We start from the raw sequence: 18,036 nt of genomic DNA, 5'->3' as shown, positions 1-18,036 counted from the left end.
CCAGCTTGTTGGCATATAATTTTTCATAGTGTTCCCTGATTATTGCTTATATTTCTGAAAGTTGGTTGTAAGATATCCATTTTCATTCAAAATTTGTGTGTTCTCTCTCTCTTTTTTTCCTGAGGAGCCTGGATATAGGTTTATCAATTTTGTTTACTTTTTCGAAAAACCAACTTTTGGTTTCATTGATCTGTTCAACTGTTTTTTTGGATTCTATATTGTTTATTTCTGCAATTATCTTTATTATCTCTCTTCTGCTGGCTTGGGGAGCTCCTGCTGCTCCTCTTCTAGTTCTTTATGTGTGCTGTTAGATTTTGAATTTGCACTTTTTCTAGTTTGTTGAAATAGTCCTGGATTGCAATATACTTTCCCCTTAGGACTGCCTTCGCTCGTCCCAGAGAGTTTGTATTTTGTATTTTCATTTTCTTTTGTTTCCATATATTTTTAAATTTCTTGTCTAATTGTCTGATTGGCCCAATCATTCCTTATTAGGGTGTTCTTTTACCTTCATATTTTTGGAGGTTTTCCAGACTTTTTCCTGTGATTGATTTCAAGTTTCATAACACTGTGATCTGAAAGTGTGCATGGTATGATATCATTTCGTTTATATTTATGGAGGGCTGCTTCTTGACCCAGTATGTGATCAATCTTGGAGAATGTGCCATGTGAACTCGAGAAGAAAGTGAATTCCCTAGCCTCAGGATGTAGAGTTCAAAATATATCTGTCAAATTCAGCTGTTCCAATGTTTTGCTCAGGTCTATTGTTTCTTCAGTGACTTTCTGTCTGGTTGATCTATCTATTGCTGTAAGTGGAGTATTTTAATCCCCTGAAATTAGCACATTTTTGTCAATAAGATTGTTTCTTTCTGTGATTAATCGTTTTATGTATTTTGGTGCTCCCGAATTTGGCGCATAGATATTTATAATTGTTAGCTCTTCCTGATGGAGAGACCATGTAACTATTATATAATGTCCTCCTTCATCTGTTGTTACTGCCTTTACTTTAAAGTCCAGTTTGTCTCATACAAGTATGGCTACTCAGGCTTTCTTTTGACTTCCAGTCGCATGATAGATATTTTTCCATCCCCTTACTTTCTATCTGAAGGTGTCTTCAGGTCTAAAATGAGTCTTTTCTAGATAGCAAATAGATGGATTTTTTTAATCCATTCTGCTACCCTGTGTGGTTTGATTGGAGCGTTCAGTCCACTTACATTCAGTGTTATTATTTAAAAATATGTGTTTGTAGTCACTGTGTTCTCTCTAGGGTTCATGCTTGTAGTGGTGTCTCTAGTACCTTGTATTCCTTGCACCATTTCCCTCATGGAGTCTTTCTTAAGATTTCTTATAAGGCTGGGTTGGTGTTAATACATTCTCTCAATTTTTGTTTATTTGGGTATACAACTATCTCTCCTATTCTGAATGACAGGTTTTCTGTATAAAGGATTTTTGGCTGCATATTTGTTCTGTTCATCACATTGAAGATTTCCTGCCATTCCTTTCTGGCCTGCCATGTTTCAGTAGATAGGTCTGCAACCACTCTGATAGGTTTCCCTTTGTATGGTAGGGCCCTTTTATCCCTAGATGCTTTCAGAAGTCTCTCTTTATCCTTATATTTTGCCAGTTTCATTATGACATGTCATGCCGAAGGTTGATTCAAATTATGGTGGAGGGGATTTCTCTTTGCATCTTGAATTTCAATGTCAATTTCCTTCCCCAGATTGAGGAATTTCTCAGCTATAATTTGATCAAGCACCCATTCAGGATCTTTTGCTCTTTCTTCTTTTTCAGCAATTCCTATATTACGGATATTGTTCCTTTTGATTGTATTACTCATGTCTCAATTTCTCCTTTCGTGCTCCTGGATCAATTTTTCTCTCTTTTTCTTGGCTTCCCCTTTTTCTATACCTGTGTCTTCTAAATCACCTATTTTCTCAGCCTCTTCTATCCTTGCAGTGGATGCCTCCATTTTATTATACACTTCATTTATAGCATTTTTTAAACTCATAGTAAACGTTTTGTAGGTCCCTAGTCTTTGTATCAATAGCTTATCTGATGACTTCTGTGCTTCTTTCAAGCCCTGTGAATAATTTTATGACAATTGTTCTACATTGTTGCTCAGTTATGTTGCTTATGCTTGTTTTGAGCAGTTCTGTGGCTGTGACTCCTTTCTGGAATTTCTTTAGAGGAGAGTTCTTACGTTTTGTCATTTTGGTTTCCTTGCTGTCTCTTGTTCTATTTAAAACCTTGTTATGCACTCTGCACTTATTAGTATTGCTATATTAAAGAGGTTTATTGGGGCACCTGGGGGGCTCAGTTGGTTGAGTGTCCGACTTCCGCTCAGGTCGTGATCTCATGGTTTGTAGGTTCGATCCCTGTGTCGGGCTCTGTGCTGACAGGTCAGAGCCTGGAGTCTCCTTCAGATTATGTGTCTCCCTCCCTCTCTGCCCCTCCCCTGCTAGTGCATTCTCTCTCTCTCTCTCTCTCTCTCTCTCTCTCTCTCTCTCTCTCTCTCTCAAAAATAAATAAAATATTTAAAAATTTAAAAACATATAAAGGAGGTAATTGACTGTCCAGGGCCTGTTTGTTCAAGAAGTGTTCTTTTAATGATGTCTCTGTCTTTCTCTTGTTGTGCCTTTGATTATTTTATTTCCCTACTCCGTGATATTGGGACTCTCTACCATGTGTACTTTGGCATGTTTCTTGAGGTACCCCTGAAAAGGAAAACAGACAAACACATAGAGAACAAAAGCACGCAATTGCACAGACAAACCAAACATGTAAAGCAAAATGGGAAAGAGAAAAAACAAAAGGAGAAAAGGAAAGAAAAAAATAAAAAGAAAAAGAGGGGGGGGGGACAAAAACAACAAAAGACAAAGGACAGTCTAAAAGTGTAAGACCAGTGGACGGGAGAGATAAGAATGAGAAAAGGGATAATATATCTGAATGGCAAGTATTGGTTTAATCACGGCATTGCATCAGTGTTGGTTTTCCAGGGCTCTGGGTGGGGGGGGGGCGGTGGGGGGATGGAAGAGAAGAAGAACAACAAAGAAAATGCAGCTCTCCAGCGCAGATGGGTGTGGTTTGGTGGAGGTAGCTCTTGAAGGCTGCTCTCTTGAGGCCCTGCCTTTTCGGTGTGGGGAGAAGAATGGCGGAGCTCCAATCTCTTCTTGAACCAAGCATTGCAACCCATTATTTTTGGTCTGATCTCCCTGTACCGTGGGTGGGACAAGTTGTATTTTCCAAGCCCCACCTCTTTTCCAAATCCTAGTCTACGCACTTTAACAATATTGCCCCAGATGAGATGTACTCCTGTGCGGGGGGGGGGGGGGGGGGGGGGGGGGGGGGGGGGCACGGCTTCTTAGATGGGTGAGCCGGGCATCAGTTTCTACTGGCACCTCCAGGGATCAGGGTGCTGAGCCCAAGGAAAACACGCCAGCTATAGGGACAGATCTCTCTCCCTGCACCCTACGGTTATGGATGGGATGATAGGCTCCCTCTCTGTCCTTGGGTGGAGGTTTTTCTCTTCTCCTGAGACAGCTTTATGAGCATTTTCATCCTCTCTCTTCCCCTCATCTCTCCATGGCTCTGCGTGCCCCCTGATGCTCTGCGTGGAGTGGGGCTCCCTCCCCTCAAGCCTCTGTGTCCCAGCCCGTTTTTATCTTCTCCAGTTTGCACTTTCTCATGCAGGAGACTGTCCTCTCTGTGGTCTCTGTGTCTTTTCCTCCCAGTCATGCAGATCAGAGCACTGTGGCTTCAGTCCTTCTTAGTTTGATGGATGTGGTGGGTGAAAATTACAGAGCTCCCTACTTCTCTGCCATCTTTCCCCCTCTCCAAAAGTCTTCTACTGCTGGATTTGAAATTTCTTGGTTGTTCTGCTTCTAGTTCCTTTATGTGTGCTGTTAAATTTTGTATTTGGTAGTTGTCTTGTTTCTTGGGATAGGCCTGAATTGCAATGTATTTTCCTCTTAGGACTGCCTTTGCTGCATCCCATAGTGTTTGGATTTTTGTGTTTTCATTTTCATTCTTATCCATATATTTTTTAAAATTTCTTTTTTAATTGCCTGGTTGACCCATTCATTCTTTAGTAGGAGGTTCTTTAAACTCCATGCATTTGGAGTTTTCCCAAAAGTTTTCCTATTGATTTCAACTTTCATAGGATTGCGATCTGGAAATGTGCATGGTATGGTCTCAATTCTTTTACATTCATTGAGGGCTGTTTTGTGACCCAGTATGTGATCTATCTTGGAGAATGTTCCATGTGCACTTGAGAAGAATATGTATTCTGCTGCTTCATGATGAAAAGTTCTGAATGTATCTGTCAATTTCATCTGGTCCAGTGTACCATTCAGGGCCATATTTCTTTATTGATTTTCTGTCTAGATGTTCTGTCCATTGCTGTCAGTGGAGTATTAAAGTCCCCTGAAATTACCACGTTCTTACCAATGAGATTGCTTATGTTTGTGATTGTTTTATATATTTGGGTGCAACTGAATTGGGTGCCTAAACATTTATAATTGTTAGCTCTTCTTGATGGGTAGACCCTGTAATTATCATGTTATGCCCTTCTTCATCTCTTGTTATAGTCTTTAAAGTCTAGTCCTGCTGTGCCAACTCCCACACCTCCCTGGCTCTAGGCTGGGATTTAAACCCTGATATCATAAAGGGTTCTGCTCCACGCGTCCACGGTCTGGGGAAGTGTGACTCCATGCTGCCGATATATGGCCTCTGGCTGGCAGACAAAGGCAGTCTTTGTCCTTTGAATGGTTATAAAACTTCTTCCCACAGCACTCCAGGGAGGGGATTGTTTTCTCCCACTGTGCACTGCACCTTTGAACTACTTACCGAGCACAGGTCTGGCCCTCCTCCCCAGGTGAGTGAACATGGCACGGGCCCTAGTCCAGAGAAAGCCCTGCAGTTAGAGATTGGATCCTTGTCCGTCCCTGTCTGTCATTTTTCTCTTGCCCAGATCCAGTCATTCAGTCCTTCGCTTCCCCAGTTTCTCTTTCTCTTCCCTTTGTCTCTCTGCAGATGGGGATCCTTCCTATCTATGCCTACTTGGCCAGTATTATTGCTCCCTGTTTGCACTCATGCACTTATGGCCTGGCAGGTTGACCCTGGAGGCCCCTGAAGAGGACTTTGTCACTCTGCAGAAGGGACTCTTGGAATTCAAAGCCCTTGGCTTCAACACTGCTGTGTTTGAGGGACAAGGGAACTTCGGGTGCCCCTACTTCTCCTTCATGTTGGATCTCCCGACTATTCTCATTCTTAAAATTTTTGAAGAACCACATTTCCTATTGAAGTTGCTCTTTAGGGAGACAGAGACAGAGAGACTGAGAAACCTCTCTTGCTACACTCAAGGTATTTCCTTTAATAAAAGCCCAATTAGATGGAACGCATAAGAGTCAGTTCAACAATATATCCTAATTTATTTAGAAAAAGATAATTCCTATGGTGCATGGGTGGCTCTGTCTGTTAAGTGTCCCACTTTGGCTCAGGTTATGATCTCACGATTCGTGAGTTCGAGCCCTGCATCAGGTTCAGTGCTGACAGCTTGGAACCTGGATCCTGCTTCAGATTCTGTGTCTCCTTCTCTCTTTGCCCCTCTCCCATTCGTGCTCTGTCTCCCTCAAAAATAAATAAACACTTAAAATTTTTAAAAAGAAAAGAAAAAGATTCTTTCTGATCAGTCCTCCTTTCCTGTCCTTCCCTCCATATACTACCCACCACCCAAAACTGATAAGTTATATCAAAGTAATAAAAATAGAAAACTGCACTAACTGTCTACATTAACAAGGGTTTATATTCCGCTGGTATCCTCATCATAACGTTACTAATCTAGGAATGTTTTTCCTAAGAACAGAAAAGTCACAAATAACTTCTTGTTCATTTCAGGAATGACCTAAAACCCCCATTAACGCTTCAATAAAAATGGGCAAATGAAATTTTCAACCACAAGAATTTTTGAAGCCTTGGTCTTAAAACTATTGTTCTGTTCTGTCTTCCAAACCTAAATCATTCTATCACGATTCTTACCCAATCCTAATCACACCCTCTTTCAGTTTTAAAGACCTGCTGTATACCAGACTTCAACATCTGAATAAATCTCTCTCTTGCCCTGCCACCTCCAAGAATCTACTAAGGCTCTCTCCAGGTAGTGCTTTTCCTTTATGTGATAAAGTCAGCTTTGCTTATAAGATGTTGGCTGATATTTCGGAAGTACAGAATTTGAGGAGCATAGTCACCTCTGATGTATGCCATGTGACGATGGACTGAGCCTAAATCCTGGGCTCAATCTATATGGATGTTTCTAGAATAGACTTAGGAATGAACAGTTAAACAGGGAAATCAGTTTATAATGCAGAGATTTATACTTTTTAATGTTTATTTATATATTTTTGAAAGAAAGAGAGCCAGAGAGAGAGAGAGAGAGAGAGAGCGAGAGCGAGTGAGCACATGCAGGAAAGGGGCAGGGAGAGATGTAGACACAGAATCAGAATCAGGCTCCAGGCTCTGAGCTGTCTGCTTAACTAAGACCCCCAGGTGCTCCACCAGTGCAGAGACTTAAATATGCAGTTGCACCGACAAAAAATTTAAACAGGTGTTAACAGACTTCTTTAGGAATCCAGTGACAATGTTATTTATGTTGTTCAGTGCTGAGTAGAGACATCAGCAGCACCCACCTAAGACTGTCTCTGTGGTGTGATTCCAGATGGAGTTCTGACTGATTGACTTCCTTTGCTTCCTACCCATTTTCTGAATTCCAGTTCTCTAAATTTTCTGCGAATTCTGTGAACGATTCAATTTTTCCTCTGATAAATTTTTTTTTTTTGCAAAGCTAATCTTGGCTGCAACCAAGAACCTAAACGGTTTGAGACTTTAGTACAATCGGTGAGAAGTAGGTAACTGACATTTACAGACAAGGTGGGGTGTGGCAGGGAATCTGGGCTTGATTATCTGGCCTAATTGGGATTGAAAACAATAACAATTCAGTTACTATTTAGGGATGATAATTTGTCAGCCGATGAGGACAGTGTTTACCTAGTTCATTAAATAATTATCTAGGGGTGTCTGGGTGGCTCAATCTGCTAAGCGTCCGAATTTAGCTCAGGTCATGATCTCGCAGTTCATAGGTTAGAGCCTCTGGAGCCTGCTTCTGAATTCTGGGTCTCCATCTCTCTCTGCCTCTCCTCTTCTCACACACATTCTCTCTCTCCTTCAAAAGTAAACATTAAAAATAAAAAATAAATAATCATCTAATATACCTGACTCATGACAGTCTTAATACATCTGAGAAGCGAAGGGATAAGGTAAGTAATGCACCCAAGGATGTGGTTAATAGGAATTTTTAAGCCATAAGATCCATCTCATAGAAAATACTCTGCAGAAATGATAAGAAGATAGGAAATTGTGGAAGAACAATCAGTAGTCCCTCGAATAAGTCTCCCTTCCAAGGCAGTGAAAGGGGCACTAAGGTGTTGCTGGCTGGAGAACAGTAGTAGGAAGAGCCTGAAAATGTGAAGGACTCAAGTATAAACAGTTTACTGAAAGATAACCCTTGTAAGTCTTTAAGCTATCAGCTCGAGATCCATCTTTTAGCTAAAGAGTTGAGATAGTTGAACAACAAGTTGCAAGTTTGGCCCTGTAGATTTCCTACTTATAATGATGAGTTGCATTCACAGCCTCACCAGATGTTTTTTTATGTCAATGTTAAGGTAAACAGTGAATCGGCATATGGCTGTAAAAAATTTTTCACTGCAAATATTACATTTGTTAATAATCCTATTCTGCCATTTTCCTTTCCATCACATAACTTTAAAGCTTCTCTTCATTGGTTGTTTTTTGTGTTGTTAACCATTTCTGTCCCAATACTTGGCTTTGAAAACTTCCTAACTCTCAGTAGAAGAAAGGGCACATGTACCCCAATGTTCATAGTGGTACTTTCAACGATAGCCAAAACATGGAAACAACCTAAATGTCCATCAACTGATGAATGGATCAGGAAGATGTGGTTTAGGCTCTTTCCATGATTTGGCTATTGTTGACACTGCTGCTATAAACATTGGGGTACATGTGCCCCTATGTGTCAGCACTTCTGTATCTCTTGGATAAATTCTTAGCAGGCTATTGCTGGGTCATAGGGGAGTTGAAGAACTTCCACTCTGTTTTCCAGAGTGGCTGCACCAGTTTACATTCCCTCCAACAGTGTAGGAGGGTGTCTGTTTCTCCACATCCTCTCCAGCATCTATAGTCTCTTGATTTGTTCATTTTAGTCACTCTGACTGGTGTGAGATGGGAGCCTAAATGTCCATCACCTAATAATGAATGGATCAAGAAGATGTGATATATATATATATATATATATATATATATATATATATATATATACACACACACATACATACACACACACATACACAATGGAGCATTACATGGCAATGAGAAAGAATGACATCTGGCCATATGTAGCAAAGTGGATAGACCTCAAGGGTGTCATGCTAAGTGAAATAAGTCAGGCAGAAAAGGACAGACACCATATATTTGCACTCATAGGTCTAACAGGTGAAACATAACAGAGGACCATGGGGAGGGGAAGGGGGAAAGAGAGTTGGGGAGAGAAAGGAACGCAAAACCTGAGAAACTATTGAATACAGAAAGAGAACCGAGGGTTGAAGGGGGAGGGGGGAGAGGGAAGGGAGGTGGTGGTAATGGAGGAGGGCACTTGTGGGGAAGAGCACTGGGTGTTATATGGAAACCAATTTGACAATAAATTATTTAAAAAAAGAAGATGTGGTTTATGTATACAATGGAGTATTACATGGCAATGAGAAAGAATGAAATCTGGCCATTTGCAGCAAAATGGATGGACCTCGAAGGTGTCATTCTAAGCGAAATAAGTCAGGCGGAGAAGAACAGATACCTTATGTTTTCACTCTAAGTCTAATAGAAGAAACCTAACAGAAGACCATGAGGAGGTGAAGGGGGAAAAAGAGTTAGGGAGAGGAAGGGAGGCAAATCATGAGAGATTTTTGAATACTGAAAACAAACTGAGGGCTGAAGGGGGAGGGGGAATGGGTAAGGGGGTGATGGTCATGGAGGAGCGCACTTGTGGAGGAGGGCACTGGGTGTTATATGGAAACCAATTTGACAATAAACTATATATATATAAAGAAGAAGTAGAAAATAGCTTCAGGAAAACAGAAACTAGTCTGATTCATAAACTGTCCATATACTGGAAATTTAAAATTTTTTAAATGTTTATTTTTGGGAGAGAGAGAGAGAGAGAGACGGAGGGGCAGAAAGAGAGGAAGACATAGAATCCAAATCATGTTCCAGGCTGTGGGCTGTCAGCACAGAGCCCGATGTGGGGCTTGAACTCAGGAACCGTGAAATCATGACCTGAGTTGAAGTCAGCTTAACTGACTCAGCCTTTCAGGCGCCCTTGTACTGGCAATTTTAAATGTAGGATTCTGAAAGATACCTGGACTTCAGAGATGGTTGTCAGGACATGAGAAATTTACCTTTCACTCGGAAAATATCTATAATTCTGATTGGCTGTCCTTCATAATAGTTTCTTGCCCTCTTAGTACCATTTAAATAAATAGCTCGTTTCTCTGAGGTGCGCACTTGTGAATTTTCTCCTTTAATCTTTAAAAAATTTTTTAAAATGTCTATTTACTTTTTATAGAGACAGAGTGTGAGTGGGGGACGGGCAGAGAGAGAGGGAGAACCAGAATCCAAAGCAGGTTCCAAGCTCTGAGCTGTCAGCCCAGAGCCTGACATGGGGCTCAAACCCACACACTGCGAGATCATGACCTGAGCTGAAGTTGGACACCTAAGTGACTGAGCCACTCAGGTGCCCCTCTCCTTCAATTTTAAAGAGGAACATCAACTCTCACATTTCCTTGTTTGGAGATAAAACAAAACAAAACAAAAACAACCTATGACTTTGTTGAAGTTCTTATTTAAACCAAGTTTGTGAGTCAGTGTCACATGTAATTATCAGGGTTATATTATTGGATGATTATTAGATGTATTATTAGATGATTGAAGCCCTTCCAACCCCAAACCCAAATGAATCTTCTTTAACACACTGAACACCCCCTCTTCCCTTGTGTGTGAGGTTAATTTTCCCTTGCTTGAGGATGCTGATGCATCAATTTGCAAGGAAATCTTAGTTCTCTCCATGTCTTGACATTTCCTATTATTTCCAAATTTAAAACTATAGTGGATCTCACTCAGAGGAAGTATCATTATAAGGTTATATAAAAAAAGAACTAGAGGTATTCACTTACTTGTGAATATACATCTTTTGGGTAGTATACTTGGGAAAGGGTTTTGAAGAGCCTACCAAGGAGGGAAAGCATAAATTTAGATCGGGACAATGTTATCAATATGAGTGTCTTTATTTTTTTTTTTTTTGAATTTTTATAGATTAATTCTCCTTTCTGGATTCTTTTTTTAAAATTTATTTTTAATAGTTTATTTTCAAATTTGTTTCCATATAACACCCAGTGCTTCTCCCCACAAGTGCCCCCCACCATGACCATCACCTTCCCTCCCTCTCCCTCCCCCTTCAGTCCATTGTTCGTTTTCAGTATTCAATAGACTTTCATGATTTGTGTCCCTCACTCTCCCCATTTCTCTTTCCCCCTTCCTCTCCCTATGGTCCTCTGTTAGGTTTCTCCTGTTAGACCTATGAGTGCAAACATATGGTATCTGTCCTTCTCTGCCTGACTTATTTCCCTTAGCATGACACCCTCAAGGTCCATCCACTTTCCTACAAATGGCCATATTTCATTCTTTATACTATATGGCAATAAGAAGGAATATGAGTGTCTTTAAAGGAACTTCTAAATTCAATAGAGTAGGCCAGTCAGCTGATTATATTGGATTGCTTACATCATCATAGAGTTTGAAATATATCTTGCCGGTACAAATACTTATTATGTACTTGGTTTGTCTTTCACTGCCTATCATTCTCCTCAACACACCATCATCTGTGATTTTACTGAATGTTTTATACAATGTAATAGTATCTTATCTTTCTCAATATTAGTTCCAAGCAGGAAAATTGTTTTACAGACCACATGGAATTGATGATCTGGTTTTACCATAAACCTTTTTATCCAAAAGCAGCTGGCTTTATATAATATTGGAATAATTCACCAAAGTCCCAGTGAGAGCATCTTATTAGCAACCAAAGATTTTCTCCATGTTGCATGGTATATGGTTATAGACTTATTTTTGTTCTGTTTAGGTTCCATTTTTCAACCTCTGTTCTTGCTCACTTCTGTTGCTCCTTTCTCATTCTTTGAACTATTTTCTCTCCCGTTCTCCTTCCACCCCACCCCACTCCCATATGATATATGATGTGCTGCTGCCACTGGTTGTCCAGTGTTTACACCAAGCCAAGGATCTTGGCTTCACCCCTTTTGGATCTGTTCAGTTTCGTTGTTGAATATGCCAGCATGGGGTGTGTAGTGCTCTAATACTATTGCAAAAGGACAACTGACTTAGAGAAACTCTGAAAAGCAACTGTGGCTGCATTCCCTTCCAAGTGAAATGATAAGGAGAATGTATTTGTAGGTGTTATTGGTGACACTTTGCAGATAAGATCTTAGCTGTATGCCAAGAGAGAACTTAAAGCTGAACAGCAGAATATTTGAGTCCTCTGTCAAGGAGCCTCCATGGTGGCTTAGAGCTGGAAGGCTTTGCCCATGGAGATACAGAGGAGGAGTATGGTGAGTCAGCTTGGACCAGGGCTCCTCAGGTGAGGGAAGGCAAGAGCATAAAACCTAAGTCTATGTCCCCTACTGTGAGGAAAAACTAGTAAAAACACGATAAAAGGGGCCAGCCAGATGCCTGAGGCTGGATACTACCCTTGCATACTTTTGGCTTCTGTAATCTTGGTTGTCTCCTACCTCCCCCAACTACCCATGTAGCACCACTGTTAAGGGCCCTCTCCTCTTTTTCTTTTGTCTCTCAACCCTCTACCATCCCAGCCATAAAAGGAGGCCAATGCCAAGTTTCGGGGCTCAGCTTTTGGAGGTGACTCCACTGGGCTAGCACCCGTGAGCAATAAACAGTCTTTTCTGATTCTCCGAGTGCATGTGGCTTGTCTCTTCCTGGGCACTGTGTATTGGCTGTAACACCACAAGTTTGGGGGGAAAGTCCACCTTAGCTTCCCCATCCTTTTCCTCACCGAAGGTCAAAATAGGGGCACTTTCTTGTCGAGAAAGGAGCCCCTTATTTGTCTACTCCAAAACAGGCTTTCCTTTGTAGAAGAATTGAGAAGCTGCTGAGGACTGTGAAGACTAGAGTTTTGTTAGAATCTTCGAAGATGGTGGTAATGAGGAGGCTGTGGTGTATGTGTGCCTATACCTGAAGACCAGGCTTCCTGGAGGAAGAAGGACTAAAGAATGTGTTATCATCTGGGGGAATGGTATGGTGGATCACAGTTGCTGGGAAGCCAAAGCCCAGGAAGCTCATGTGTCCAAATACCCCTTGACTGCTAGGGTTCATTAGCTCCCACAGAGTAAGAGTAGAAAAATCCATACTGTGGCAGCCTTGTCAGCTTCCACAATCTTTTCCTTGGAGAGCCACTTGAAATAGCAGAATAAATTGTCAAGAGTTTTTTAACTCCACCATTTGACTTAGTGGAGTTGTGCCAGGGACCAGATTATGGAGAACTTATCTATAACCAGGGATCAATTTTAAAGATGTCTGTTTCATTTTAATCTTTAAAAGCAAGTTTAATTCTTGTTTTCTTTTCTACAGATTTTATTTTAAATTATTGCTATAATAATAAAAATATTCCAGCATGTTTTAGTATTTGTTAGGTTCTGATGATGGCAGGGCACAACACAATGGTACCTAGATACATGAAAGACAGAACTCTCTATTACTTAAAGCTCCAAAAAAAAAAAAAAAAAAAGGCTGCAACACAGGGCCACACAGGGCGTTGCACCCAGGAAAAGGGTAACAGCAAGCTGGAACTATAGTAAGCAGCTTTTATATGGCAAACAGAGTGGTGTTAGCTAAGTTTCATGGGTTTCCTGGGATTGGGTATTTTAAATAATTCTGTGAGCCCAAGAAAGTAGGGGATGTCTCTGGATATTTGGTATCTGAGAGTAAGTGTTGTAATTCAGGAGTGTTAGGGTGAGATAAGGGAAGTGGATGGACTTAATAAACTGTCCTTGAAGGGGAATTGAGAATTTTTAGCTATGATGTCTTAATTTGAACAAAATAAAATTTGTGAGATATATTATAAACAGGTAGGGAAGCAATTAAAACCTTTCCTCTGCCTTGCTTCACTTTTATTTATTGAATATTTTTAATGTATTTACATATTTTACACCTTTATTCAAAATGTCAATCTGTGGATAATTCCTTATGTAAAGACTGTGGGTGGGTCCCTAAGGGATGGAAAATCAAGTGATAAGGGCCACCATAGGGGATTTAATTGTTAATTACCATTGCCAAAGTAATGCACCACAAGAAATGACTTTATAAAAGAGTTGGCATTTTTATTTTTTAGTTCATTGAAAATATATTTTGTGAAGCCAGGGTTATTCATGGTGCAAAGCACTACCTATCTCGTCCAAAAAGGAAAGAAAAAAATCCAGTAATCTGGTTTAAAAAATAAAATCATCGAATTAGGTGATTTAAACAATAGGAGCTTTTCACTGATGACATATTACTAGTAGCACACATTACAAAGATTTTCTATATCCATATCTGCATCTACATCTGTATCCGTATCTGTCTTGATAGATGAAAAATGATAGGTAGATAGATAGATAGATAGATAGATAGATAGACAGATAGATAGAAATAGATATAGTGTAAGGTATAAATCACAGATTTTATTTTTGGTTTATGGATATCCAATTGTTCTACATCCATTTGTTCAAAAAACTTTCTCCACTTAATTGCCTTGCACTTTTGTCAAAAATCAATTTTCCACATATCATTGGGTCTATTCTGGCCTCTATTATGGTCCTTTGATATATTCAGCTAGCATCATGCTAGTACAGTAATGTCTTGATTATTGTAGTTTTGAAATCAAATAGGATTAGTCCTCCAACATAATCCTACTTGTTCAAAGTTGTTTTGACTGTTCTAGGTCCTTTGCATGCCATATATATTTTTGAATCAGCGTGCATATTTCTATAAAACATATATGGGCTTTTGATAGGGATTTCACTGAATTTATGGGTCAGTTTGGGGGAGAACTGATCTCTTTCAAAGACTGGGTCTTCTGACTCATGAACACAGTATACCTTTGCATTTTTCTAGGTCTTTTTTAATTCCTCTCATCAATGTTTTGTTGCTTTCAATCTGCAGTGAAGACCAGAAAATATGAGCAATGATTGAAATGGACAAGAAAGATATAATCTGGGTAATGACTAGAACAAAACTCAAACCAGGCATAGGACAGAAGTCCTGTTAGAGCCTGGCAGGTGGTACAAGCTTCCTGCAGTGGGATTCAGACATTCCTCCCCACAATGGGGAACAAAGGCACATTACTGTTTTTGCCTTTAGCTGATATGCTTCAGATTCCAGGCCTCATTCATAGGTATTTTCTTTTGGAATGATATGAATACCATTTTCATACCTGCTCCAAGGAAACTAGAGCATCTTTAAGTTATATGCAAATTATTTTAGGGTTTAGATGTTTATCTTTACTTTTTGTTATGTAAAATGTTCCCCACAACTTTGTTCTAGTAAATAACAATGATTACTACTAACATCCTCGAAATAAGAATAAATATAAAGGTTAACGTGGACTGTAGTCTATTTTGTGATCCTGTCCAAGACCTAAGGAGTTAAATAAACCTTGAGATTTGATCCCTCACATCAACAAGAGAGAGGTAAAAAATGTGTTTCCAATTTGATAGCTATTTCCTCTTCTGTAACAGTAGGATTTCTTTGGAATGCAGTACATTAGGTTTAATCCTTTCTGTCTCTGTCTCTTTCTTTCTGTATTTCTCGTTCTCTCCAACCCCATCTTTCTCTCTTACTCATAGAAAATGGCTTTCCTGATATTTTTCTCCCTCCCCATCCCTGTTACTAGGATCACTATCTTTGTAAAAAATTTTCAAATGTTTATTATTTTTTTAATTAAAAAATTTTTGACGTTTATTTAATTTTGAGAGAGAGACAGAGAGACAGCATGTGATCAGGGGAGGGGCAAAGAGAGAGAGAGAAACAGAATTTGAAGCAGGTTACAGGCTCCGAGCTGTCAACACTGAACCCAACGAGGGGCTCGAACCCACAAACCTTGAATAGTAAGGACACAGATCTGAACCAAACGGACTCCAGGACAGGCTTCAAGTTTCCCTCTGACCTCGGAGGCCTAAGTGTTGGTTTCTCAGAATCATTAGACAATAAAAGGGCACACATTGCCCAAGGCAGGAGGGACCACCCTTGTAGCACCCAATCAGGAAAGGCCAGCGAACACCCTTAACATTTCTAAGGGCAGGCCTAGAAATAGAAGCTAGAGACAATCACCAATTGCTTAAGGCTAGTCACGCCCTACCTGAGGGTCCTGGGTCCACTCTGTAATTGGTCAATACTCTAAATGTTGTGATTGGGTCACTGTACCCGTGTCTCAATTTCCTGTAACTCCCCCTTCCCAAACCCATAAAGGCCCTACCCTCGCTTTGTTTGGGACTCTCAGCATGGATCCACTGCCCTGGTAAAGTCTGTGAGCCCGAGTTTAGGCCCAGTGAGCCTAAGCCCGTAATAATAATGCCCTTTGCTTTTGCATGCATGACTCGGTCTCCCTGGCGGTCTCTGGTTTTTGGGGATGATATTGAAATCTTGGGCATAACAGAATCACAAACTGAACCAAAGTTGGATGCTTAACCGACTGAGCCAAGCCAGGCACCCCGTTTAATTTAATGAAAGAAATTCAGCTTTTTAAACTTAAATTTTAGTTTGTTACAGCAAACACACTGCATCCAGGTAGGGACAAGCGATGCACACTCAGGGAATCAGAAAAGACTGTTTATTTTGCACCGGTGCTGGCCCAGCAGAATAACCTCCAAAGCCTGAGCATCCACCTCGGTTTTACTGATACATATGTGCTTCTGGGATGGGCGGGGGTAGTTCAGTTAAGCTTCTGGTTCCAGGCTGCAGGCTGGTACAAGAAACAAGCAGGACTGCAGACACCAAAAGCATGCAAGGGAAGTAACTGGCCTCGAACATCTGGCTGCCACTTTTATATGCTTTTTTTTTTTTTTTTTTTTTTTTTACCAGCTATTACAGAGTGCTGTTGAAAAGACCACCAAATGCCAAATAGAAGCGAGGCATGATTTTATTTATGGCCGCATGCTTTTATTTACGGCTGGGCCAAACCTGATCTCCCTGGTGTTAAGGAGCAGAGAATGGCCCCGAACAAAGGCGGCAGTTAGATTATAAGGACAGAATACGTCATTATTGAGTTAACCAATTACAATCCATAGCATTCCATAGTAACCAATTACATTGTAATACACAAATGCCATCTTTGGCAGGAACCCACCACTCCAAGGCTCTTTGTCCCTTTAAAATGACCAATCATAGTTATACATCTAAGATATCGTGAGATGGGGATGATTTTTTTTTTCATCAGTTAACTCTGTCTTTGCCAGGTCTTAGTAAAAGGGATGGGCTTGCACTTAGCAAGTAGGCAGAAGTTACACCTTCTGATAACTTTAACAGGGAGCTACATAGGCTTTTATCTCAATGTTTTAGCAGTTACCACGCAGTTAGTCAGAACAGTGAACAGGGAGATGTATTCACAAAGCAATTTACAGAAGCCAAAACAGTTGGTTAATGATTTTCCATTTTACTCAGGTTTGTTAACCTATAACACCAGCTTTACTTCTCAAGTTAATATGCAGTGCAATATTAGTTTCCAGAGTAGAATTCGGTGATTGACAACTTACATACAACGCCCATTGCTCATCACACCAAGTGCTCTCCTTAATACCCATCACCCATCTAGCCCATCTCCCACCCACTTCCCTCCAGCAACCCTCAGTTTGTTCGCCATCATTAAAAGTCTCTATTGGTTTGTTCTCCTTTCTCTTCTGACCCCCACTTCCCATATGTTCATCTGTTTTTTTAATATATATATACACACCACATCTTCTTTATCCATTCATCAGTCAATGGACATTTGTGCTCTTTCCATAATTTGGATATTGTTGATAATGCTGCTATAAACATTAGGGTGCACGAACCCCTTCAAATCTATATTTTTATATCCTTTGGGTAAGTATATAATAGTGCAACTGCTGGGTCATAGTTCTATTTTTCATTTTATGAGGAACCTCCTAGGCTCAGTATCTTCACTGTTGCTCCTACTCTCTTTCTTCAGCTTTCACAACTAGCTTGGTTGTCACTAATCAAATATGACAACTTCTCCACTACTTGTTCTGGGTGTCTTGGGTTCACAATTAGTCCAGGTCCAAACTGAGCTTTCTGCTAGACTTAGACTTAAAAGTGGCCTTTTACTTTCATTCAGGGAAGCCTGACTGTTGTGTCCCGCCCTGGCCAGCAGGGCAGAAAATCCTGGCGGGTTCTTTTCCTGAGGGAGGGAGAGAAAAACAGGGCAGGATGGAGAGACGCAGAGAGTGAAGACAGCACACACCGTTTCCGATCAAGCCTCTAGCTTCTTTCTTCTTCTTCTTCTCTCTCTCTCTCATTAAGAAAATAATTCCTCTTATATAGAACTTTGGGGCGGAGAACTGACCCGGATTGGTTACCAGGTAAACAGAGTCAAATGCATATCAAAAGAAGTGCCCAGACTTGCCTTTGCAATGCTGGGGAGGGGGAGCTAGCGTTGAATAATCCAAAATGCGGTTTTGATCTTTTGTGCACCTTGGCCACTCTATGTCTGGCTCAGCATGACGGACGCCAAAATCTTGGACCAGGAAATGGCAATCTCCAGCCTCCAGATGCAAATCTTGTTTATTGGTTCACTCCCCGGAGAGTGATAATCCTTGCCTGAGGCAGCCAGAAAACTTGGCGGCTTCCGACACCTGA

The sequence above is a fragment of the Suricata suricatta genome, chromosome X (genome assembly GCF_006229205.1).
Source record: "Suricata suricatta isolate VVHF042 chromosome X, meerkat_22Aug2017_6uvM2_HiC, whole genome shotgun sequence".
Taxonomy (NCBI): domain Eukaryota; kingdom Metazoa; phylum Chordata; class Mammalia; order Carnivora; family Herpestidae; genus Suricata; species Suricata suricatta.
The sequence above is the reverse complement of the archived record's forward strand: the minus strand, read 5'-3'. Positions refer to the sequence as shown.